Here is a 26,391-nt window from a genome sequence, read left to right on the forward strand (position 1 = left end):
AAAAAAAAAAAAAAAAAAAAAAAACTACTTTCTGATAGAATACGTCATAAAGTATCGTTATCGATCGAAACAACGAAAAAAAAATGATGAATCATCAATTATGACTTAATCACGATCCCTCTCATTTTCCACTCGAATCAATCGATTGATTCGATATCAATTTATAATATCTCTTCGAATTTATTTAATTTCTTGGGAAAAAAATTTTATCGCCCAAAACAATTCTTCGCAATTTCAATGTCTCGTATCGAAAGAAAAAATTGTACGCGAAATCTTCCTTCGTGCTCTTCTTTCGTTCAGAAATTCCGTACGTTCCGTTTCGAGTATTGTTCCCTTTTTTTTTTCTTTTTTCTTTTTTTTTTTTCGCGAGAGAGAGATTCCGGGGCAAAAAGATCTTTCCGCGTCGCGGAAATGTAGGATCGATCGACAGCGATCGGGACAGCGAGCGTCAAAGGCTCTGGGGAACAATGCAGGAATGCGATCAAATGCGCACCCCCCCCTTATCGAGAGGTTCTCCTCATCATTTCGTAACGTGGTATTTCGAGAGATGACCTTAGGGAAAAATCGATGGCTGGCCACCGTATCTATCACACTTTTGTAGGACACGAGTACCGCGAGTACAGGGAAGGGGAACAACGCTCTCTTTCGCCTATTGTATTCAACGTTGCATTCTTACCTGTGCATCTGTTGTCACGAGGGGAGAATGTTATCTTTCAAAGTTTTGTATATTATATATATATATATATACGCGTGAAAAGACTGAATATTTAAAATCGTTGAAAATTCGTATCGATCCGATAATCGATAATTTTTTTAAATAACATTTAGTTTTTATTCATTTTTCTTATCCTATTTTTCACTGGTAGAATTCCTTTTAAAGCAGCTCGATATCTAATCTTGTGCACACAAGAATTTTTATAATGTTCTTTTTTTTTTTTTTTTTTTTAATTTATCGATGAAATGTACACTGATATTGATATTCGAAACAACAAATTCTGATAGAAATATCTGTTATGAATTAGATTATAGAAGAAGCGATAAAAATGAAATAACATAATATCGAAAAACTTTTGCTGAATTGGGAAAACAATGTCCAGAATCGAATATATTTTTGACTGGTATCCTTCTCTAAGATACAGAGAGATAAATGATAATAGATTATTAAAATCTTATCTGAAATTCTTTTTCACGAGTAATTTCCTATCAGTTTGTATAACTCTCAAATTGTAACGACTGGCAAAAAAGAAAAACAAACAAGAAAAGAAAATTAATCTGGAACTGTTTGAAATTCGCGGCATCGAAGAAATCGAGGCGGGAAATTCAAAAAACGTTTTACTCGTTACGCATACGTTTGATCTCGATCCTATCGATTCCAGTGTTTCCTAACTTTTTTTTTTGAGTTAATAACACAAAATTAGATAATAAAGAAAAGAATAAAGCGAAATCTTTATAGCGGCATAGTTAAAAAGATAGCCCATTGAACATGTTGACACGATGGTTGGTTAATTGCCACTAATAAACAGGGAAATGATGAATGAATTACAATTCGATAACGAGATAATAAAAGTGCAATAAGCACGCGATCAAATCAAATTAAATCATCGCTATCGTACAACCTGTTCCATTGTTTAAAAATAAACGTACATTTATGGGTCTTGATTGAATCGATCTATCGTTATCGAAATTAGACTTCTCGGCGCAAAGGCCTGAGTCATTCTATGACTGTGAACGCGGCCAATAGAATTCATTGACGCGCGGGGCGCGCATAATAAGCGGGCGATCAAAAGATGGCAGTTGGAGCGTTTCACGTCAGACTTGGCGACGCTTGCCGCCAATGCATGGTTGGCAAAAAACTCTCTCGAAAGTGAACTCGTCACCGACTCGACGACCCCCTTTAAATCGTATAGAGAGAACTTTCATCCGTATAATTTCTCCGCGTATGCTGAAGAAAAACATTTCACGTTCTTGTTCTCGATCGCGTTCACTCTCTCACGATTGTCGCGAGAGACAATCGTTGAATCGATGATAACCTTTTCTTTTTCTTTCTCTTTTCTTTTTCGATTCTTAATTCGCGCCCCCCCTCGCGCGAATTGAAAACGTTAGCAGCCGCTTCGTGATTGGTACTCGGTCATATGCAGTTGTTGAATAAACCATCTGCTCGTTCAAGCGTACTACGTATAATAGGATGTGTGTGTGTACATACATGTGTAACGTAGATATACGTGTTCTGGAATAGTTTGTTATAATTGAAGTCATAGTTGTAATAACTAAGTTCTTCGATATTTTAAATTACAAAATTATAATCAATATTTTAGGACGAGTTGTAATGGGTTAAAATCTCGTAGAATAACGAGTCATTGAAATTAATATGATTCGTGTTTAAGACATCTATTAATTGATTTATTTCTCGTTTCGAGTCGATCTTTTCTCTCCAATAATTTTATGAATCTCGTAATTTAATTATTTTAATAGACATGTACATTAGATATTTATGAAAGAATAATCTCTTATCTATTTGAGCTATTCAAACAATGAAGTTACGAGTGTGTATAAGTAAAACGAGTTTTATTCCTTGAAGTTGTCGTACAACTTTTCTGATTACTATAACAGATCTCTTGGGGAGGGGAAAAAAAAAAAAAAAAAGAATTAAATTTCATTTTTAGAAAAGCTCGTATAAAATCTAATTTCTCGTTTAAATTCTTCTCGTTTTTTAATTTTAAAGTTTAACAATTTAACAAATTGATCGTTGAAAATATTTTTCGAGCATAGTTTTCGTTTTTCTCGTTCGTTCGAAATGCAAATTGCAATATAAAAAATAGGATACGTGTCCTGTCTCAGAAAATTAAATTAATTATCGCGAAAGTGAATTGATTATCAAAGATCGTATTCCTCCTTCCTCTGTTGGAATGACCATGACTTTCGACCTGAAAATCAACGGGAGTGCGTTCACCCTGATTCGATTCATTGACGCCTTTCTAAGCGGTCTGACATTCCAACCGCGTACTACTCGGTTCTCTCGAATCTAGATTGCGTACCTTTCTTTCCTTTCATCCGACTTCAATTTTCTACACGGTATCGTCGTCAGAGTGAAATATCGATTTCATCAATTCTTTTTTCTTATAAAAAAATATCTGGTAAACATTTATATAAATTAAAAATCCGCTTAACCAATTCGTAAAATAAATCTTATTTCGTACTTTCGTCGAATTAATTGTCTTTTTTTCTAATTTAAATAGTATTAAATATTATTGTAGTATTAAATCTCGTATCATTTAATTTTTATATAAATATGATAAAAAAATAAGTAGATATATACGTACGTAAATATTTTTTGAATATATATATATATATACATATACTTTTCTATTTTTCTATTTTCGATCAATATGTAAATTCCAATTTTTCACTTTTTTCACAAACTGGCAATCAATTTCGACATCGATTCCAATGAATCGCTCGCCGTTTTCTTAAATGGATCGTAATAGATCGAAGAGCCGTGTATTGAAGAAGCTTAATCGATCGATACATTATCTGGCGATATCGCGTTCCTTTTATGCGTAATAATTCAGTCCGGATAATACAATACGCCTCTCTCGGCCGATTTATTCAACGATCGAGTATAGAATTATCAACGAATCTATCACGTTCGAGACCCTCGATACATCAACATCTCAGCAGGAGTCATAAAAGGCCTTAATCTGTTTAACTACGCGCCCCTGTACGATCAACTTGCCTCCAATTAATGAATAATGTTGGTAAATAAATTCCTTATTTGTCTCGCATCGATTTGCTCGCTGCTTGCACAAATGTCGACAACGATCGACAAGATAACGAAAAAAAAAAAAAAAAAAGATAAATNAAAAAAAGGATAAATAAAACTATAGAATAAAAAATGATAACTATGAGATGATAAATATATATATATATATTTTTCATCGTGTCTTCGAATAATTTTCAGATAATGGATGTTATAGAAGTATCGAAATTTTTATTGAAAATGACTAATGATAATAATCGGTGATCAAATTTCGTGAGGAAATTTTTTCCAATTTCGTTGAAAGAAATTTGCTAATTAGACGGGATTCGCGAGTAAAAATCAATAGCACGTGGTATGTCGTATATGGCACAGTTGCATTGATAATGCCTTGTATGATGTGTCCCCGATACGTTTCTATTATCTGCAAGGTTTCACGTTCCGAATTAGAATGAAGGAGAGCCTAAAAAAGGATCGTCAACGGAGAAATTAACGAATCAGGATGCGCGCGCGTTGAAATAGAAATTGCATGTTACGTATCATCATTTTCTTTAAAAAAATTATATCGAACCACCTCTTCGATATTTTATAGAATAATGGCACGATGAAATTCCAGTTCTTCCAGTAAAAGAACAGTATCTTGAAAAGATTTTATGATTTGAAATCAATCATTTCAATCATTATGAATAATATTTGAAAGGACTCGTCTCGTCTTTACGTAAAATAATAATTATACAATTATCGTAACAATATTCTGATAATACAAATATAAATTTTGTAAATCGAGGCGCAATCAATGTAATTCGTATGGGAAATTATACGCTGATATGTATCAGCTGATGGCTGACCCCAATTTTCGGATTCCAATCTCGGTATTCCAATTGAGTTGATCTGTTTCTCTTTCGAATATTCGAGAGATATTTGATATACAGTGTAAATAATTTTTCACTTGAATAAACTTCGTAGATATGTTATAAATTTTTATATCGTTTTTGCAAAATTATTTGTATAAGTTATATTTGTATATAAAAAAAAAAAAAAAAAATACGTCGAAGATATATAAGAAGAAAATGATGTAAATATTTTATAATAAATATGATTCACGTATAAATTCGTAGGATAAGTAAAAGAGAGTGTACAGAAATATTTCGAGTAAACTTGGATGAACTTAAAACGATATACATTTATCTTCCGTAAAAGGATCAAGAGACCCTTAAGGATGATAAAATCTAACTAACTGTGAGTTAGCATTCACGACCAACGTCTAAAACGTTTATGAACGCAATTAAGACGCCAGACGTTGCTAGCGTCACGCCCGCCAATTTAATCCAGTTATTTTTTATCTTTTTCTTCGTTAATTATCTTTCTTTCGTTTCGTTTAAATATATTTCTCTCTGGAAAATAACCAACCGTTTTCCAGAGATTTTGTATTTTACGTGATCAAAGATGCGTTTCGTAACGCACAATAATTGTTTCGATTCTATGCACTGTATAATATATTCTTATTCTTATTGTCATGTCGTATAATATAATATTAGTTTGAAATAAAAGAAACTATACGAAATATTTTTAATAAAAGTAAAAATACAAAAAGGTCAAACGATCGTATGCAAATGATACTATGTCACGCAATCATTGATAAAATCTTGATCTTACATCGCATATAATAAATGGAAGAAAGCTAGTTATTTATTAAAACAAAAAATGTTATAAAATATTCAATATGATATATAAGAAATTATCTAAAAATAATAATAATAATAATAATAATAATAATAATAATAATAAATCAAAATCTAAAATTTATAATTAAACTAGATTAAATTAAAATTTGAATTAAATTTCGAATTCAGTGAAGTTGAAATATATTTTGTATTAAAGTTTAGATTAAATTACTAAATTAAATTAATTTAAATCTCTTAATTTAAATTCAAATTTTCTTAAATTCAAAATTCATTATTTTCATTATTTCATTATTTATTATAAGAAAATATATATATGATACAATTTAAATTTTATAAAGTAGATATAATTTCTTACTACTAGTACTAGTGTGCAAGGATATCAACTCATCAATTACAGCAAACACATATTATACGTTTTGTTAATCTAGTTGACTAGACACTTCATGATGTCTCGACGTTTTTATATATTTATTCAGATCTTTAAATTCTTCCCAACAAACGAAGAGACCTCCCGATCTTTAGAACCGGTCCCGAGTCGTTCTACCTGTACTGATTTACCGATATCAATCTGTGCGTAAATACTAAACACATAATATATTGCTTGCGCATGCGCCTGGACTCGACCTGTCCCTAACCTCTTCAATACAATCTTTAGAAACTGTCGTGAGAATGAACTGACCGACTGAATCCAGTCATTCGAATGTGGACTTTCTTGTGGAATGTGTGACGAGACATCTTTTTATTCTTTTTTTTCTTTTTTTCATTCTCTCGTGCAATTGTCTTTTTCTTTTCTCTTTCTTGTTTGCTTCGTAGTCGGATATTGCCTACACAAGTGTTGATTAAATGTAGTCTATTATTGCGTGATAAGATTCAATTTATTTATAGTTTCTTGTTTTCCTATTTTATTAACCGTCAATTCGTGAATTATCATAAAATATTAATACGATATTTTTAGAAGAAGGAAGAGATAACGTCTGCAGTTGTTTGAGGTTTCCGGGTGCGAGGCGTATCGTTTTGGAAAATAGTTTTGAAGTTTTGCCAGGAAGTATATACGTGTCAGAATGAGAGCACGCGTTTAAATAAAGGATAAATAGAAAGTGCACCTTCGTATCGTGTCCTTAGATCGTTGATGAAGCCAACTACAATGTTGGCAAAGTATCAGAAACATTTTCCAAAAGAACACGATTTACGTGAAGAAGCATTGTGATGAATTGAATTGAACAAAATTTTATTTGCATTACAAAGTTTGTTAAATTTTTGTAAATAAAAAAAATTTATGAAATTCTCTGATCTAATTTATGATTACGTTTATGATATATTACAAGTAAAGTTATTATATATAACTATAAAACGACTATTCGAACATAACCACATACAACACGTGTTCGTGCATTTATTATGGAACTGTTTAACAATGAAGATCGTATTGGAAAAATTATTAATAAAAATTTAAATTAATAATATTTTAAATATTGATTTCTAGAATTTCTTTGTAATTTTGCTTCAGAAAAATAATTTTTCCAACGTGGTTCAATTGTATGTATGGATCGAACGCATAACTGCATTCAATGGAATATCGTATTACTACTTAACGTATAGATTCTTCGATGGGCATATTATTCATAAACATTATTATGCAAACACATAGACCAAATGACAACTTCTTTTACAATTAACGATGATTCATACAATTATACAAAACGTGATTTCCATTGATAAATGTTCATTAATTTTTCCAACAGAATCTTTTCAATAGAATATCTGTTCATTCAATTCCGTTCACGAATAAGCTTTTACGAAGTTCGAGTTCCTTTGTCTATTATTTTTATCTTTTATATTCTGACTTCACTTCCTTTTTTCACTTTCAATTTCTTTCTCTTAATAGAGGAAGGAAATTTAACTATGGATTAACTATGGAATTTTTACACGATATTGAAAATAAAGAAAAATATATTTCTATTAACCATAAAACCTCTTAACCTCAATCTTTATCACTCTTTAGCGCATCGTGGGAAACTCTTTTCAAGAATTGTGATTTGGATATATACGCGTTCATACATATTTTTATTTCGCAGCATTCATTTTCTAGATAGATACGAATGTTAGATCCGTTGTATGGTTCCCATGAAACGACTACGAGCGACTTCCTGTTGAAGAAACAGATGTGGCCTTTCTGAGGCCCTTTTATTGTGTTTCTCAATTCTCTTTAACATAAGAATAGCTTTGAAAGGTTTTGGTAATATCAAATGTACCATGATGAATTGTCCAAATTTAATATAATATATATATATACATATATATATATATTTTTTAATTCACTTTTAAATTAAGAAAAAATATCTTAATTATTAGATTATATATAACCTAGAAAAAATTTTTCTAAAAATTCAATATTATTTTTATTAATTATAAATTATATATAATTAAAATTATTAAATTGCAAGAATATAATAATTTTTGTATTAACGTCTCGTAACTACAAAGAATGCAATTTACAATCGCTTTCACTGGTATGATGTTTGTCACTTCCGGAATAGCGTGAATTCTTATCGTAAATGATGCGTTTACCTGAAGAATTTTAGTTTTTTCTCTCTCTTTCTCTCTCTCTCTTTCAACGTCAGATTGATGCGATCTAACATTATTATATTAGATCGTGAATAACGGTGTTCGCACATTGCAATAAGGTGATCTGTAACGTTGCTTCTTATGCAACTCGTTTAGATTTCAAAACAGTCTTCTTAACGGTTTCATGACGATCGTCCTTTAATGTTATATGTCATATTTTATAAAACATGTAATTTAATTAAATTTGAGAAGGAAACTTATTCGTACATATTTTCATCAGGTCGAATATTAATAATTAAAAAAAACGATGATTGTTACATTTTATAAGAAAAAAAAAAACTATTGAATTTTATAAGAAGTATATCATTTTTATAGAAAATAGAATTGATCTTCTTTGAAATTCTAACGGCATATTCGACACATTGCTTTCAATTTTTTTCACTTCGATCTACTTCTATTGCGCGAGCTATTTTACAAAAACTCTTAGCTATATTTCTTGCATTTACTATCAAACAAAAACAAATATTTTTATTCGAATTTCATTTTATGAAACAAATTCTCAAATTCTTTCATCGCTAGTAGTTTAAAATTTTCCAATCAATATACAAGGCTTTCTTTCATAACGGCAGCGGAAATAATTAAAAGATAATTCTTCTCTTTTTATTATACGATTTCATAAACGTAAATTATGCTTAATTAAGAATTATAACTATAAGCAGGAATTACATTCTACATCTTCTTCGAAAATACGCATTCATTCGAAAATTATTGTGTATATATCTTTATTTATATTACGTATATAAATAAATATTTCAAACTTTCAACAATAATGCATACGTTTCTCTCCCTGTAATGTAAAACGTTTACTACTACACCATTACTCTATCTTCATATCTAGTAAAATAAATGACCGAATCAATTATCCATACTTTTTCTACGAAACATCCATTTAAGTTCTCGATGGAATTTCCCGATGAATTCAAACAAATGAATAACAATAAATAATAAATAAATAGATTCAGCACGCGACATTATACATTATATATTTCTCACGAAATGTAATCTGGAAGTAAAGCAGTTTGATATATCATTTTACGAACACGTGTTGCTCATGAATAGTGTTAAAGATAAAATTATAAGAAATAAAATTAGTGGAATAGAATTTTGAGACTTTAATTAATAGTAAGTACTGGTTTAGTCACACCTGTCAGTGTAAAACTATGGACAATGAAAGTGGGCTTGTATTACTTATATATAATTGTTTATTATCCGATGTTGCCCGATGTTACCCGATGCTAGCCGAATGTTGTCCACGAACACGACAGTATTTCTCTAAAGAACAAACACTCCACGAAATTTTTTGTGCTCTCTTTAAAATTTAGAATTCTCGATAGAAAAACAATTGGTAGATAAAAAATGATATCCTTTTACAATTCTTTTCAATTTTTTTAACATTCTAATTAGAAAAAAAAATATTATTATAATCGTATTATTCGTGAAAAATGATTTTGCGTAGTAATAAGAAACAGTAATCGTAATTAAAATTAAAAGTAAATCATACTTATGCAAAGAAGGAGACGACACAAAAATCGAGAAAACCAGATTTTTAGTAAGAATTATAGTTGTTTTAACCTCGACATCTTTAACTATTTCTTTTTGCATGTATACCGAGTAGTTACGACCTTATTGATACATTCCATCGCATGGAAAACTAATGTGCTATGCTAGAAAACAAGGCGCGATACGATAATAGCGATAATAGTTTAATGGTTTCGACGATAATTCGTGGTAGTAAACTCTTTCGATACCAGTGCAGTTTTATCTCGAACATATAGGTGTCAATAGATTCTTTAGGATTCGATAAAAGAAAGAGAAGGTATGTTTTACATCTGTATTCTTAGGATTTCATGTGGGTGATCTGGGTGGAGTACAAATTAACCGCATACTTTATCATTTTTTATATTGGTTATCTAGTATTATATATATATACATAATATTGAAGAATTATAGGATTTAAACATCGAAACATTCAATTTTTCTAGTTCTCAATATATTGTTGTAATATTTGTTGTAAAGAAGTTTAAAATTTTTTTTAATATCTCAAAATTCTAGATAAAATATATTAATAAAGTATACAAAAATAATACAAGTTTTTAATTTGAAAACATAATAAAAAAAAATTCTAAGAAATATATTCTAACGATAACACGAAAAAATATGTTTCGTTTATAAATTGAAAAAGAAAATAATCGATTGTTTTTTATCTTATACGTGTTAAGCATTTCTGCAACAACAAAGTATAGCTACAATTAAAACATTAGTATTGAATCGTCAACGCCTACTCACTTACTGTCGACATTGCTTACGTCATATATTAATAAAGAACTTTTTCAACAAAATGCAAAAATAAAATACTAATAATAAATTTACATGCTTTTGCAATTTTATATCAATAATCGTTTTTCCAATATCGGTGATCCTCAATAAATATTATCACTGTGTTATCGCTGAAAAAAAATTTGCATATCGTTAACTTTTCTTTTTTCAAAGAATTCTAAAAACTAAACTATATCCATCGTTCGCAAATCCATACGCGCAAAAAGTCTATTTTCATCCCACTTATCGGAAACATAGCATCAGAACACGTGGCAAGATATAATATCCATCTGAAATTGTTTCTCGTCGCGATCCTCTCGCGGCCAAAAAAAATCACTTTACACCCCATTTCGCCCGAAACGGTCTCTACGTTTTCGTGTCGGTAAGAAAAGAAAAGAAAAGAAAAGAAAAAAAATAAATAAAAAAAAAAAAAGACCCTCTCGGCTATCTTTGAACGGTTTCCCCGTTGCACACAACGAGACGAAACTAACTGCACGCGACGCGGTATTTTTAGAGATTGGAACAATGTACGTACACGTTATTTATAACGCGGCGTTTCTTCTTTCATTCCGTTAATTGTTTGCGAAAAACATAATTTACGACCACTTTAAATTCGTATTCGCATTCAAATTGAATCATGGATGGATGTCGCTCATACGTCGAGATTTTTTCAATTTTTTTTAATATATAGAATCGTTTTTGCCTTAAGATACATAGGCGAACACGTTTGAGAATTTGAGAGTCAAAACATTATTTTCGGATAATTTCACTTGTAAAAAATTAATCTGAAGAGTAACTCTAAATGCAGCATATTAATGAAAAATAACTTTCGATGGTAAATTTTATTTTCAAATATATTTATACCCTTAAGGTGTGAATCCATTTGAAAGTAAAACACTTCTACAAGTATCTGACAAGTTAACTGTTATCCGAGAATAGCTTTCATTCTCAACGCGATTAGAAGGAATTTTCCATTAAGGAAAAAAAAAATAAGCCTCGAGGCCAATTTTCTCAAATGTATTCCCATCCTTAAGCCGAATCCGTACACAGCTATTTGCGAACAGTATTCGTAATACGCATATTCGCCAATAGGACTGGTGGGATACTTGTGCAAGCAACGAAACTGTTTCGAACATTGTCCGTGACCGTTCGGTTTAATTAAATTACTTCGCAAAGCAGAATCGGAATGATATAAACACCGGTTAATCGGGACCACGTGATAATACGATTAATCGAGGCGTTGCTGTGGATGTGCAACATGTGTAACAGCACGTGTAATATTAATATCGTTTATACAACGTGGCGCGAAGCAGAGCGCGCGAGCGCGTAATTTGCACTCGCCATTCAGACGGAGTACATCCTCATTAAGCCGATCAGACTGAGTTTGCATGCATTACTTATATTGTCCAACTGTGGAGGAAGACGGTGACTGGAAAAGAAAAGGAAGAGAAAAATTTGTGAAATTTTTCTTACAAGTTTATATCTTTTTTTATTTAAATTCTCTTGATATAGATGAACGTAAATTGGTTTTGATGCTTGATCGGGGGAAAAAAAAAAGATCTGATTCTTGACGTATCATCGAAAAATAAATTATACATTTGGTTAGAATTACTTGTCGTATTTGGAGCGGGAAGCATCCCGTTGAACCGTTCTTTTTCGCGGCTTGCGGCCGAACAGTTAGATCGCAGTTTGTGTTCCATTGGCGGATATATATAAAAGCCACCGCTTCGTGGAAATATTTTTCGATATTAAATTTTTAAATATTAAATATTGTTTAGATTGAATTGAGTAGAACTTTCGACGAATTTTTTCAATGATTATTTAACCTTTGTATCGGACAATTAATTCTGGCTTTATATATCGATCGATCGATTAATTAATTAAGTACTGCGTAAATTTTCTTCATAAAATGCACGAAATGATTGAAATAAAAATAAATTGTCGAGTTTCCTCGTCGGATAGACAAATGAAGACACCAATCTCGCACGATGTTGCGGATTGATTAAGTTTTATAGCGCATAAATGTGTCGTATTGTGCAATAAAAATCTAAGAACCCAAGTCGCTTTCACGAGTGACGATCATTTACTTGTGCTTCACGTCGTAAATTGTCTAACGCCAAGTTTGGCTTTTTTGCCGTAAGAGTTCATTAACCATGGATACAAATCGAATTCATATAATATATATATATATATATATATGTGTGTGTATGGGTATATAAAATGTACATAAACGATCCTTCTTCCACGTACGATATAATCATCGTCAGATTTATAACAGGATTGAACACAAATAGGGCCTCTCGACCCATCAAGCTTCGCTAGTCGAGGAAGCCAACTCCCTTTGAACGCTCCATCGGTAACATAATCAATAGAGACAAGAAATATAGTACGGTTTTTCCTTTTACCACATCTCTGCTCTCATGAATTAACTACGCGTGATTGCTGGCAGCAAAAATGAAGCGGCAATTGATTCTAACTTGTTTGTCCGTTGAATTTTATACAGGGTATTAATATATTCGTTTAGAAGCTTGATTCTACAGATTAAAAACAAGCTGTACAAAAGTTGATACGTTAAAAATATGGATTCATGCTTATTTATCGGGTTATTAGTATTAGAATTATTTTTTCTTCGTTGCACAGTCGAAGTAAGATATATAGAAACTTAAAATCTTTGAATTATAGAGATTTCAAAATTTTCGAGCTAAAAAATTTTGACAAACGAAGATTAATAATTTTCCAATTTTGTAACGATTTACAAAAAGAAAATTTAATTTTTGGTATATTTCTGATATTTAATTGATACATTTAATTTTAAATTTTTGAAATGCACAGGTAGAAGAAATCGATTTTTAAAGGTTATTCTAAATTCGAGGTAAAATAATGCATCTGGATATATGGCGAACAATTCTATTCTATAATTCTAAGTCTTCTATTTCGATTAAGATAAGATAAGACTTTTGATGGATTGAATAAAATTATAGTCTTGTAAAAAAGGTTGTATAAAAATATATTTTTAGTACAATTATGTAAGTGTACAAATTTCTATATATTTCTGAAAGATTTGTAATCATGTTTGCCATTCAAATCATTTGTAAAAATAAATAATTATTGTTGTAGTGGTTAAGTTTTTACTTACGGGTGCAACGATCCGTTAAGATAAATAAGATGAAGAAAATTTTAAACGCAGGTAAGGAGAAACGAGAAATAACCTCCGAGTGAAACAAGCTTTCTAACTGCTTGTAGTAACGAATTTGGTTGGCTTCGGATAAACTGACCAACATTGTTATAGTCTATACCACGTGCATGCTAATCTCTAAGCTCAAATTAAGTTTTGATTACATTTCGCGACGCGTTATACAATCTAAATGGCGCTATTTTGTTCGAGTTTAAAATTTATTATCTTCGTCGAAGAAAATGAATTAAGATTCTTTTGAAATAACTGGTTTCTTCTGTTTCGTGAAGATAGAAATGTGATATATAGATAATATATACTTACATGTATCACAATAATCGATCATATCTCTCTGGACAAATAAATTATGATTGTTAATTTGGTAATGTTGACATTTTACGTTTACAGATCTATTAAATTAATTTTATCGAGATTAGTATATCAAAATATTTGTAGTAAAAGTATACGTCAACAATATGTTATGATTAATTTTAATATATATTATATTAAATGTATACTTTTGTACGATTTTCAATTAAGTTTTATTTATTTGCGAAAAACAATTGTTACATCAATTAATTAAACAAAAGATGACATCGTATATTCCAAATATTTCAAAATTTATTTCTTTTTCTCGAGTATTACGTATCCGAGTAGAGATTCAAATATGCTCAATCCGATTTTATTATTCTTATTTTTCAATTTTCTTTCTAAACGTCATAAATACCTACGAATCGATGATTAGAGTTGGAAAATTGACGTGACATACACAACGAAGAATAACCATCCTTGACCGGATTTACGATACAAGCGTATACAACTGCTAATTAGCGGTATAAGCTAATAAATTTTTACGAGGAGGAGTGGTTGTTACGCAGGCACTCTTCTGTTCTTAATCGATTAGCGGTTAAAACATATGCCAAGCCTTTGGATATAGCTATCTTGATTTCGCGCGTGTCACGCTCAAGACTCATTGATTCGTCATCTTATTACTTCGAAAGAATTACGCAGTTTAAATGAAGAAAAATGCGGTGTAATTCTTTTGAGATAAAAATATTGGTAATTATATTTTACATAAAAAAGAATAAGAAGCCTTTTACGATAGAATTAAACGATAGAGAATGTAAAATATACATTTTTAGCCTCGGTTACGTAAACGAAAATGTATTGATGTTTTCATTAACATGGTAATTATCACTTTTAGAAAAAAAATGGGTCAAATACTAATTTTTAAACATTGGCGCTATTTTAATTTTAATTCTATCTCTTCTGTAAAATGGCGGATTGAGAATTATCGCGATGTATAATCACTTGTAAATATTTGTAAAAGTATTTGTATACTTTTACTTAAATTCAATTCTAATAAATTATATTATCAAAATCAATGATAATTTTATTTCATATGAAACATCGTGAGTATGTAAATCATAATAGGTTAGAATTGTAGAACAATTTTTTTAATTGGTCACTTCGAGAGAATAAAATCGATACGAGATACGAGATAGTTTATAAACATATAACAAACTTTTAAACTATAAAATATTTAATATTCGAATGTTTTAATGTTATTTTTTAAAATTGTTTTTTTTTTATATTTGGTTATAATATTGATTTCAAATTGTATTATAATACATTGAAATAGCTTATAATAAAAATATAATATAATATAATATAATTATAGCACAATTCAATTTTTTATCGATTCAAAAATATAACAATTTTAGATTCTCCAAATAATAAGAGAAGTATAAATCAGAATATGTTTATTTGTTTTCTCGAAATGACGAAATTCGTACGATAAAACGTATAAACGTTATTTCAACATCAAAACATATTTACAAAATCCAAAAAAAAAAAAAACAAAAGTTATGAAATCTATATAATCACCTAAAAAAAAATTTTCGATCCATTTATCTTTTTCTCAAGAAAACACAAAAATTTTATCTTTTTATATGAACATCAATCTAAATCCACTCAATAAAGTCCACTCACCTTGCTTTATATATTTCTAAACGATTTACGAACGATTTGAGAAATTAATTATTTAATTGTGTTAAAATACATATAGTATTCTGGCTGCAAAATATTTTATCTAAATTTTTATTCTGAAAAGTTTTTTTGAATTATTAAATACGAAAATAATGATTATTTTCCATAAAAATGAAGCTAATATAACCTCACTTAACCTATACTTTTCTTTAAAGAAAGCTGATCATTTTTTCATTCATTTCGTTTGTTTTTAGTCTTAATATATTTATTTTTTAAATATATATTACATTCATAAATATGTTATTTTTAATTACTGAACAATGTATGTATTAGTAAAAAAAATCTACTATAAAAATATAAAGTATAAAAATTTTATTGGATCGTTTTATTTCTGTGAAAAATGATTGTTAGTTTTGTTTTTAAAATAAATACACATGTAGAAAAAATATTTCGCAGTCCAAATATCATATTTTATCGATTGGATCAAGTCGTAGAATATTCGATGAGGTGTTACCTATTATTATCGTTTCGACTAATTGCCATTCCAACGAACACGTAATACCGGCATGTGTACATACAGGTTATGTATGTATACTTTTTTTCATCGAGTCGAGTCACAGTCGGCTGTTCTGGAGAGAGAACCGTCAGTTCAGTACGAACCGTTGTACTGTATTTCACGTTTAACGTGACTCCGCTCAACACACGTTATTTATAAATTTGTGCGCGATCCATCACGTTTTTTTTCGAAGCGACGAAAGTATGCAGTGATTCCAGTGCCGGATTTCGAGTGATATTCGAAGTAGTTTCGTTTCTCAAGTTGTCGAAGATTAGAAAAATTTCATTTGACGAGTGTCGTTGCTTAACCATGTCATACTCACAAGGTAAAAATTCTTTGTCGTTCATACAGTTTATCTAAAGAACCGATATAGTCGTGGTCAGTCAAATGAAAAGCTATGGATGTTTCAAAAATTGAGAATTGAAATATTGTAGAATATATGTGTTAAAATAGTGTAGTGGTGTTGATTCCTGTATTCTTGGAAAAGTATTGAAAATAATAAATGAAATTTAGTGATAATAAATTGGTATTAAGTGACAATAAGTGAATTAACGAAAAATGTGTAAATGTTAGGTTAGGAAATGATGCTTAGATGGGTATACGTATGCAGGTTTTGGATCATGATTTTTTAGAAATTCAATTTATCAAGGATTTTCCATTATTTTATATAAAAGTATATATTTCAAATAAATGATGATGACATTTTTTATTATCATAATTAGTTTTTTTGATAATTTAATTTAAACTCAATTAAATTTTTATTTTCACATGGAACGAATATTTTGTTTTTAAAATAAAGTAATAAAAGAAACTTTTTTTTTCTTTTTTTCGATTTTTAATCCGATAAAATTCTATTGTAATATTCAATACATTTTTGTGAACTTTATTTTTTATTGTTTATTGTTTGAAGCTTTTGTATCTTCACTAAAAAAAATTTACTTAATGTATATTTTACCGATAATTTAACTCTTTATTTTAATTAAATTTCTGATTTTTACACGTACGACAATTTACAAGAAGAGAAAATAAAAATTTCCATTCCAAAAATCAATTTTAATTATGAACATTTTGCTAATAACCTGAAATAATATTCCAAGCGTTACACACATACCAATATAAGTATTCACACATCTATAAAAATAAAAATGGACGAATAATTATTACTATATCGTAGAATCCGATAATTGTGCATTTTTCGACAATTTGACATTTCCGTGTGAAATTTTTACACATAGAAATTTTTGCTTATTGTAACAATATTTTGTTTTTATTAAACAGATACGTTATTCAGAATATTTTTATATTAAAATACTATTTTACTATTAACTTTGAATCTGAAAATGAATATTATAACGCTCAATTACATATCTTTGTGGATATTAATTAAATGTACTTTCGAACTAATGATACAACCAATACACATACAACATATGCACATAAAACATTATATTTCATAAAATATTAATTATAATGTACCGAAATACGACTATGAACACCTATAAAACGTACTCGTATATAATTTCTTATTACCTGTAACAAAATAATGCGCATATATTATTATACCGTATGTCATTACGCTATTCAATGACTTCAGTTATAACATACTTACATATACGAAATAACCACTTAAGGGTTAATAAGAAACTAATAATAAATATCAATTTAAATTACATGATTATAAATACATATAGTGACTCATGAAAATGTTCGAAAACTCGTAAATAAAACTGTTATACAATAAATGTGTTAAAATTAAACTTTGAGAATATTAAGTTGTAATTAGTATAAAACGTCGAGTATCGAAATTACATATGAAAATTTTTTTTAACGAAGAATGAAGTATTTTTTAAAAATTCTTTAAAGTTTCAATGTTTTTTTAAACATTTTTCCGATACAACATATGATAAAACAAATTTTCAAATTATAAAATGTTTCCATTTTATCGTTTTACAATAAAAAATATTTCCACACAAAATTTTATTTGAAAGAATGTTAAAATTTTAAAAGTAATTTTCCTGTTTCAAAAAAAAATAATTATTCCGCGCATCATCTATTATATCCCGCGTACATACTTACATTAAAATTATTCAAGTTGGATGAATTTTCTGGTAACACAGTGTTGGAATGCCGGATAGATAAAGATTCAAAGGAATCTCGGAATCTCTTCCACTATTAAATCCAGTGGTGACTATATTGTGCGCGGTTACAATAATTAACGATATAATTACTATCTTTCTAGAACGGAGTTAAACGACCACTATTACGCGAGGGATATTTTAAATAAGTCGAGAGAGCCATACTCTGTGCCATACCCTGTGCTTTTCCTTCTAGTTGAATTATGGTAAACCGCTAGCCATGTTTCTCTACCTCGGCCGCGTTCGAAATTAACTGTATCCTTGGCAAAGGAAACGCAGTCTCTGGACGCGTCTACCTCATCCTCACCGTGTAATTTCCCACTTTTCTATTTTATTTTTGCTCGCGCGAGCGTAATCTCTCCTATATAGCTGAGCCATAGGAGAATCGAGGCATTGGAAGAACCGACTCCGCGCCATTATGTACAAGGAATGCCACGGTATGAATATAAATATTCCATGTTAATTTATGCAAATACAGAGAGATATTACGTCGAAAAGTAACAATTTCACTTTGGAACACGAAAAAACTTATATATAATCTAATTTAATGGGATCGTAATAAATTGAATTTCGATATTCTCGAATTTGCGAAGTTTTCAGAATGATTGATATTTTAGAGGTAAGAAATGGAAATTACAAGAGTCAATATTTTGATCAATTTATCGTATGTAATAATCGTACAATCGAATGTAATATATAATTGTAGTATGTAATAATTTTGATACAAAATATGAAACGATGATTGAAATTGTAAATTATAGAAATTTTCACAAAATTATAATATTACAAATGTTCAAATTCGAAAGATTGGATTGTAGTTTCTATTTCGTATATTCGTAAAAGAAAAATTTCATCGAAAATGAATAAAAAATACGAATTCGAAAATGGTAGAAAACTGGAGAATTCTATTTAACCAAGTTTTCGAAACACGTGAATGTTGCACGAGCGACAAAATACTACGGTAGAACTTGATAATTTAAGGAAGTTGAGAAGGGAAGAGGAAGGATCCAACTTCTGAATGCTGCAACATAACCTCTGTTTCGTTATTTTCGTATGTTATTACGTGTGCAGACGCATGTTACGGTTTCGCTTCGTTACACGCTCGCGCACACTTGGCTCTTCGAAAATATGTTTTCTCGTGCATCTTTCTTTTTTTTTTTTTTTTTTTCTTTTTTCCCCCTTTCTTTTTTTTCTTGCAAATCCAAGTATCCTTTTCGACTTGCACGAAAGAGGTTATGAATCAAGGAGGATATAATCAAGATAGTAGGATACTAGTAAGAATTATTAGTTCAGCTAGTTCGCGTTATAATTCTTCGATGATCGAGAATTTGATGGTACGATGAAAAGATATCCATCAACATTAGAATTGCTAAACGAGTCAAATTGAATTTTGTCAGTATAATTGCACGGATTAATAATAATAATAATACATAAACAAATGAAATAAATTTTATAAAGTAGACAGAGTACACGAGTGAGAGAATTCCTCCAAATCCAAGATGATCATTTTCATCCTTTCTTCCTTCCGTATAATATAATATACGAAGATATTTCTTTATTTCTTTTTTTAGAGAGATCGTGGAGGTGAATGAACCTCTCTTCTCCGAATAATGGCTGGAAAAGAATTTTTCGACCATCAGTTCGAAAACGTTGACACGTGAAATTAAAATGAAATGCGAAATTCAAACTAAGCGCGCGTGTAAAATAAATAAATATATGGCGAGAAATATTTTAATCAACGACAATAAATTCTTTTCGATAATATTCTTTTTGCAAGAACTGAACGACGCCATTCAACTTTGATTCACCGTTTAATCAAAGCTCTCGTCCTGGTCTAATACTGATCATTAACCTTGACTTTCCTCGCCGATACGAATTAATTCGATCATAGCTCGTCGAGTAACGTCCCTGTCGGAGATCTGACCCTGTTTACGAGGCAGGGAGATGATAATTAATCTACGGCAGCTTCCTAACTTCCATTCCATTCCATTCCGGTATTTTTAAACCGACCGATAATTAAATTAAAGGAATGGAAAAATAATTATGACAAAAGGAAAGTTTGGGCGGAACGTCGTTAATTAAAAGTTTGAATCCGTGGCGTGAAATTACCGTACAGAAATATCATGTTCCGTGATAATTCAAATGGATATCCGACACGAGATATTTTAAAAATATAAAATTTTATATTTGGCAAATAACGAAGTGGCAGAATTTAGAAAGAAATAGAGATCGTTACAAGTCACGTATCATATCATTTCAATCATTATTAATAAAATTATCGAAATAATTAAATTGAAAAGAATCGTTTGATAAAGAGATCCTCGTCTAACGATGATTTTCAGAAAACGATTCGCTTTGAATCCTTCGTATATAAAGTATAAAAAATAATTTTCCAAATTATTTTTTTCCAGATTATTATTATTACTGCTCAACTAATCTCCATTAAACTCGTTATTCAAATTTGGCAAATGACCAAGCAAACAAATACAAAAAATCGAGATATGAATGATAATAATTGTTAATTACCGATCTCAGGTTGCCATAATTAAACCCATAAACGTCTCGCTTCGGTTCCCGGTCGAAATCTCCTTGGATTCCGTCGGCGAAAATGAAATCTCGTCGGCCAACCTGCCCGGAGATGAAACACGGCGTTGAAATTTGTCGGAACCTTTACGCCCCGAATATTTCAAGAACTCTCCCTCCTCTCCCCCCCGTGTCACTCCGCTCGCTACTCTCATCCATTTTCCAGCCTTTTGTTGGAATTTCGCTTACTTAATGCTACGTGGTGAAAAGAATTTGGAAAACGGCAAGTGGCTCGAAGGAGACGATGAAAAGAAGGAAAATGGAGGAGGGGAAGTTGTAGTAGTGATTCTCTATGGCTCGAACTCATACTACGTTGCTTCGAAGGATTGGCCAATTAGATGATTTTATCCTTAGCATCGTGTCTCTGTGTCTTCTTAAATTATTGTAAAAGTATTGTAAATGTTTTCTCGTACGACACTTAGTTTCCTTTCTTTTCGACATCTAATTTCTTCGTAATAATTTGTTTGAAATATGGACGTTTTTAAAAAATGGTTTATCGCTCTCTCGAAATTTCCTCGAATGAGAATTGTATTTCCAAAGGAACGAAGTAATTGAAAATTGAAAATTTTATCGGATGAGGGGATGTTGAGAAGGAAGAATTTTGTAGAATTTTTTTCCTATATTTTCTTTTTTGAAAATTTTTGAATCGGGAATATCAAACCTGTGTGAATATCAAATCTTATGATTGGTGCAATTTCTTAAATGTGCGTTTAATAATCAATGATAGAATCTACAATAATTATAATTTCAATTGTGAATATTCAATTAGAGGAAAAAAAGAAAAGTATGAATGAGATACATTGTGAGAAATATATATATATAAAGAAATGTCAAATGCGAACAGCATAGGGCAAGTTTGTGTATAAATCTCAAAGGAGGATTTTCAGCATAAAGAAAGGATTTGAATCTGGATCGATGCTGAAATAGGTCTTGACAAAAAGCTCTTTTGTTCGAGGAAGACAGCCCCTTGAATTGAAGAGGCTCGTGCAACTTTGTATTGCTATGCCAATTTCTATCTTCATTTACAATTGCTGTTCGTATTTTTAGTTTTTTTCCTTTTTTTTTTTTTTTTTTTCGTTGCGACGAAATTACAAGTCCGATCAAAATCAAAATTTTATTCAAAGATTCATCCGACGCGATTCAATATCTCGAATAAAATAAAATTTAAATCGAGATATGAAGAAATATTAGAAGTAATCGATCGTTCGATCGATTTTCTCTTTTTTGATAATCTCTCTTTCTTTTTTTTTAATCATCTTGAAAGCGCCATTACATTAATAAATGCGAGAAATATCGTTTTCGATAAGAATAAAAATTATTCTTCGTCCCTTCAATTGTTCTGTAAAAAAAAAAAAAAAAAAAAGATTCGATATTTATTTTAAATTTACTAAATATTCGTTTATTCTTATGATATTTCTTTATTGCAAAGATGCAATTGATGATTTCCAAGTGTCATGACCCGTCTTCTAACGTATGACGTCATGAACTAAAGGGCTTTTTGTCCAAGGCCAATGGAAAAAGCTTGGCCTAATTGCAACGTACCTTGTGTTTTCCAACTCTCGAAATTCTAAGAGAATACAACCAACAAACATTCCGTGTTTCTCTAAACGTGATACAGAGTACAATATAGAAAAATATATATATAATGGAACTATTAAAAGCACATACATATTCATTATAAGATAACAGAACTGAGATACGAGTTTTTGTCACCACCTAGCTATAACAATAAGATAAAGAAATACGTAATATTATTGTGTTATAATTATTTTGATATCGTTGCGATTATTTGTTTTATCAGCTTTCCAATCCGTATTTACATACAGTGTATTTAATTAAGGACAAGCAAGTAAAACTTATAATTCAACTTTCATAATTTTATTTATTCTTATTATTTTTATCATTGATTTTTCTTTTTTTTTTTCTTTTTTCATGCATATCTCTGATTATCTCGGATCAATTCTCGAAAAGAAAAATATATAATTATTACATCGAGTTAAAAATTTCGTTTTTACGTACGTTTCCTCTTTACGTTCGAAAATCTGGCAATTTGCCCGAAAGCTTTCACTATTCATCCCGCAAACTAACCTAAAAATACACGCAAAACCGGAAACTAACGGGCCACTATTTTGCGACATTCGTTCACATGCAGAATGGATAATGAAATTTTCTTCTTGAAAATTTCTTCTTCTTCTTCTTCTTCTTCTTCGATTAATATATTTTTATTTTTAAAAAAAATCTAAAAAGATCCATTTTATACAAAATACGATTATTATATAATAATCAAAGTTGAATATATGAATTTATATTAAATTCGATCAATGAATTATGAATACAAACCGATTGACATTCGGTTCGTTTAATTTATCGGAATTCAATAACCGGACTAACCTAGATTTATATTTAGGGAATAGCTCGATATCATCCAACACGAGATAAAATATGTAAAATGGACAGATAAGGATAACCCGTGTAACAATACCTTGTCTATCGATTGGAATTGTAAATTAATGATACGATATATAAAAATTACGTGATAATTTTCTTTCATATCGATATATTTTAGCTTTACGAAAATCTGCGGATGCATACGCACTTATATAACTTTGCTGCCTTTCGATCTTTTTATCAAAGCGACGAAACGCATTAACCCATTTTATTTCAATCGTGCCGTAAAATTGGGTGTATTATACGGATACTGCACATAAATTCAAGGACGTAATGAAAAGCGTAACCGGGTCGATCTCCAGTAACCTCGTGTCGTCGACAGATTGCTGTTACATTGTTTCATTGTCAAACGCACCCGTTTTGACGACGATATCCAAATCACGATGTATCGAGTTATTTTTTTACGTTGACAATATATCGCCAAATTTATTATTCGATTTTTTCAGAAATTATAAATATCGATTTATCCGTGTTCAATTGCAATTAGAGATTCGGATAATTTCCAAATTACCAAATAACCAAAAATTAAAATCTAAATTTCTATACAAATTTTTTTTTTCAATCTTCGAATATTTGAAATCAATGAGAAAATATCGAAGAAAAATTGTTCTCTATGCGCAAATTGTTCATCGCCAAACTTACTTGAATGAAACTTTTTTCTCCAAATTTCCAGAATATTGCAGGATATAAATATGCGTCGAAGTTAAGAAAGAGTAAAGAAATTTCGACTCGATGAAATTTTTTTTAATTCTTCGACTATCAAATGCAATCATCGATCTGCCCTGAATATAATTTATTCAAAACCATCCAACGTGAAAGGATGATTCTTCGTTCACCGTTCGCGAATCTATTCCCCTTCAGGTAAAGGGGTACATTGAGAACATGAATTGCCCAACGTGTCGCCACAGAAAGAGCCTCATTTCCCTGCACAATCACGTTTCCGGTGCTCTTTGAGACGCTTCAGAAAGCCATCTAGGAAGCAAGGAGTTAAGAAGTTGGTGGGCAAGAGAGGTCAACATCTCTACCCCCATTTGCCTCGAAGATAGTTCGAGTTCGATCCTCGAAAGATAATTTTCCGAATGAGATGCGTGTTAAAAATTTATCAATCGATTTTTTTTTTTTCTTTTTGGTTTTAACAATATCGATAAATAAATATCTCTTCGCGTAAATTGGAAAAATTTATCGTGAAGTAGTTGATCGAGTTGTTACGTAAAAAAAAAAAGAAAAAGTGTTTCGTTAAATTATCGACAGATTGTCGATAACCGTCAGACACGTAGAAGTGAAGATGTTATCTCACTTCCTCCTGAACTTTTCTCCATAAATTGGACGAGTTCTGAACGATTTTCTGGAATATTATCAGTGAAAATAATAATTTCTTGATGCGAAGTGAATTATCGAATTTATTTGATGAAAATATTAAATTAATTTTCCCGCGCGCGCGTTACATTTTCTTTATTTTTTAATCCTTGATCGGGCAAAAATCTGTTAGAGTCGAATGACGAATAAAAAGAAATAGGTTAGAATTTGTACTATTTCTACATTCATTTTGTCATTTTAAATCTTCGCAATCGAAAGATTCTAAGATCCAAATCTTCCTTGGAATACGAATCTTCAACAAATGCACGCTACGTTGAAACTCTTCATTTATAGAGATCCAATTATTTTAAATTCGATTCGTAGAGATAAAGTAAATGAATTTTTTGAACGAGTAATATTTTATTTTCTCTACGTCTAGAGATAAAGTAAATGAATATTTTGAACGAGTAATATTTTATTTTCTCTACAACATTGTGTGCACTCTTTCGCGAATACGGAATTAGGCCAGCCACGTTTCATCACATACCGTCCCGTTCCCAAAAAATGAATAAACAAGGATATGCATATAGAGGCGTCATAGTTGGCACAAAAGGAATTCGATACACGTAAACGTTCTTACTCTCTTCCTCCTCCCCCCCATACGCTTTTAAAGGCCGCCCATTTCCTTCTGCCTGTTGTGTTCCCACCATTGTATTCACCGTTGCATCGCGACACGAATTCCACGAGACGAGACGAGATTTGTGATCTCTTGTGGTATCACTCACGTGCCTTTAGTTAACAATCTGTTTAAAAGTAGTCTGCCAGCTTGTTCGTTCTTCCGTTCTTGCCAGCCGGTTTACTCTTTCGGCTTTCCAATTCGATGTATATACGATGATTATCCGATTTAGATAAGGCAAGAAATCTTGCATGTGCATTTCTGCTCAACATCTTATCTTAATGGATGAATAAGAGAGAGCATTCGAAATAAAATTATTTATATTTCTCGTTGGAAAACTGCACGCGTAGTTAACAGGAAATTTAAATTTGGATAAAACTGTCTGTTGGAAAAAACGTGCACGTTATTTATTATCAATTCAGATCCATTTTAGATTTCACTAAAATTCTTCTTGCTATCTTTTATTTTTATCCTTTCCATGTGTGCGTGCATAAAAAAGTTTATTTATAATTATGTTTATAACAAGAGACGTGCACAGAGACGAATACGCGTGTAAAAGTTTCTTCAACGTATACTCTTGTCTATTAATATGACAGAGTGAAAATATAACATTCTGGTGTAATCGTATTGATAATCGTTTATTTTTACGTGAAATTAATTAATTGAATTTAATCTTGTCTTCTTATTATTGGAAACGATTGTCATGGTCGAGGCCGAGTGTAATATCGATATAATTAAAAAATTACAATTTTTTTTTTTTAATTGTTAATATTGAAATTATAATATTTAATGTGTTTATAAAAATTGGAAACGGAAAATTTAAAATCGTGTTACATTTATCTTAAAAAAGTCTTAATAACGACGCCTCATTCCATCAGACAGATAATACAAAAATTGGTTGACAACGTGTATACATCGAATCGTTTCTACGAGAAACGTTTATTCTCATCTCGCAATATCTTATCAACATTTTTTCCTCGCCGACAATTTTATCACACCGGTGTGAAAAAAAACAAATTTAAAAAAAAATACGACGATCAAAGATAAATTTTCCCCCTTTTATTGACCAAAATTTTTATTGATCGCAACGTTTTATCGATAGAATTAAATATTAGAATTTATATGTATATATATATATATATATATATATATATAT

The 26,391-nt window shown here is 30.3% G+C and overlaps 1 protein-coding gene across 7 annotated transcripts in view; it reads left to right on the plus strand.

Moving 5' to 3' along the window:
• LOC122712798 (protein kinase C and casein kinase substrate in neurons protein 2) overlaps window positions 1-26,391 on the plus strand; it is a 55,763-nt gene that overhangs the window by 14,163 nt on the left and 15,209 nt on the right. Inside the window, exon 1 of one of the 7 annotated variants that reach the window (XM_043932719.1) lies at window positions 16,219-16,422. The exons of the other annotated variants lie outside the window; for them this stretch is intronic. The gene's annotated coding sequence lies outside the window, so the exon portion shown is untranslated. Of the gene's footprint in view, window positions 1-16,218; window positions 16,423-26,391 lie in introns of those variants that run through there. 7 annotated transcript variants of the gene reach the window in all.

The sequence above is a fragment of the Apis laboriosa genome, unplaced genomic scaffold, assembly GCF_014066325.1.
Source record: "Apis laboriosa isolate Shangri-la unplaced genomic scaffold, ASM1406632v1 scaffold112_cov148, whole genome shotgun sequence".
NCBI lineage: Eukaryota > Metazoa > Arthropoda > Insecta > Hymenoptera > Apidae > Apis > Apis laboriosa.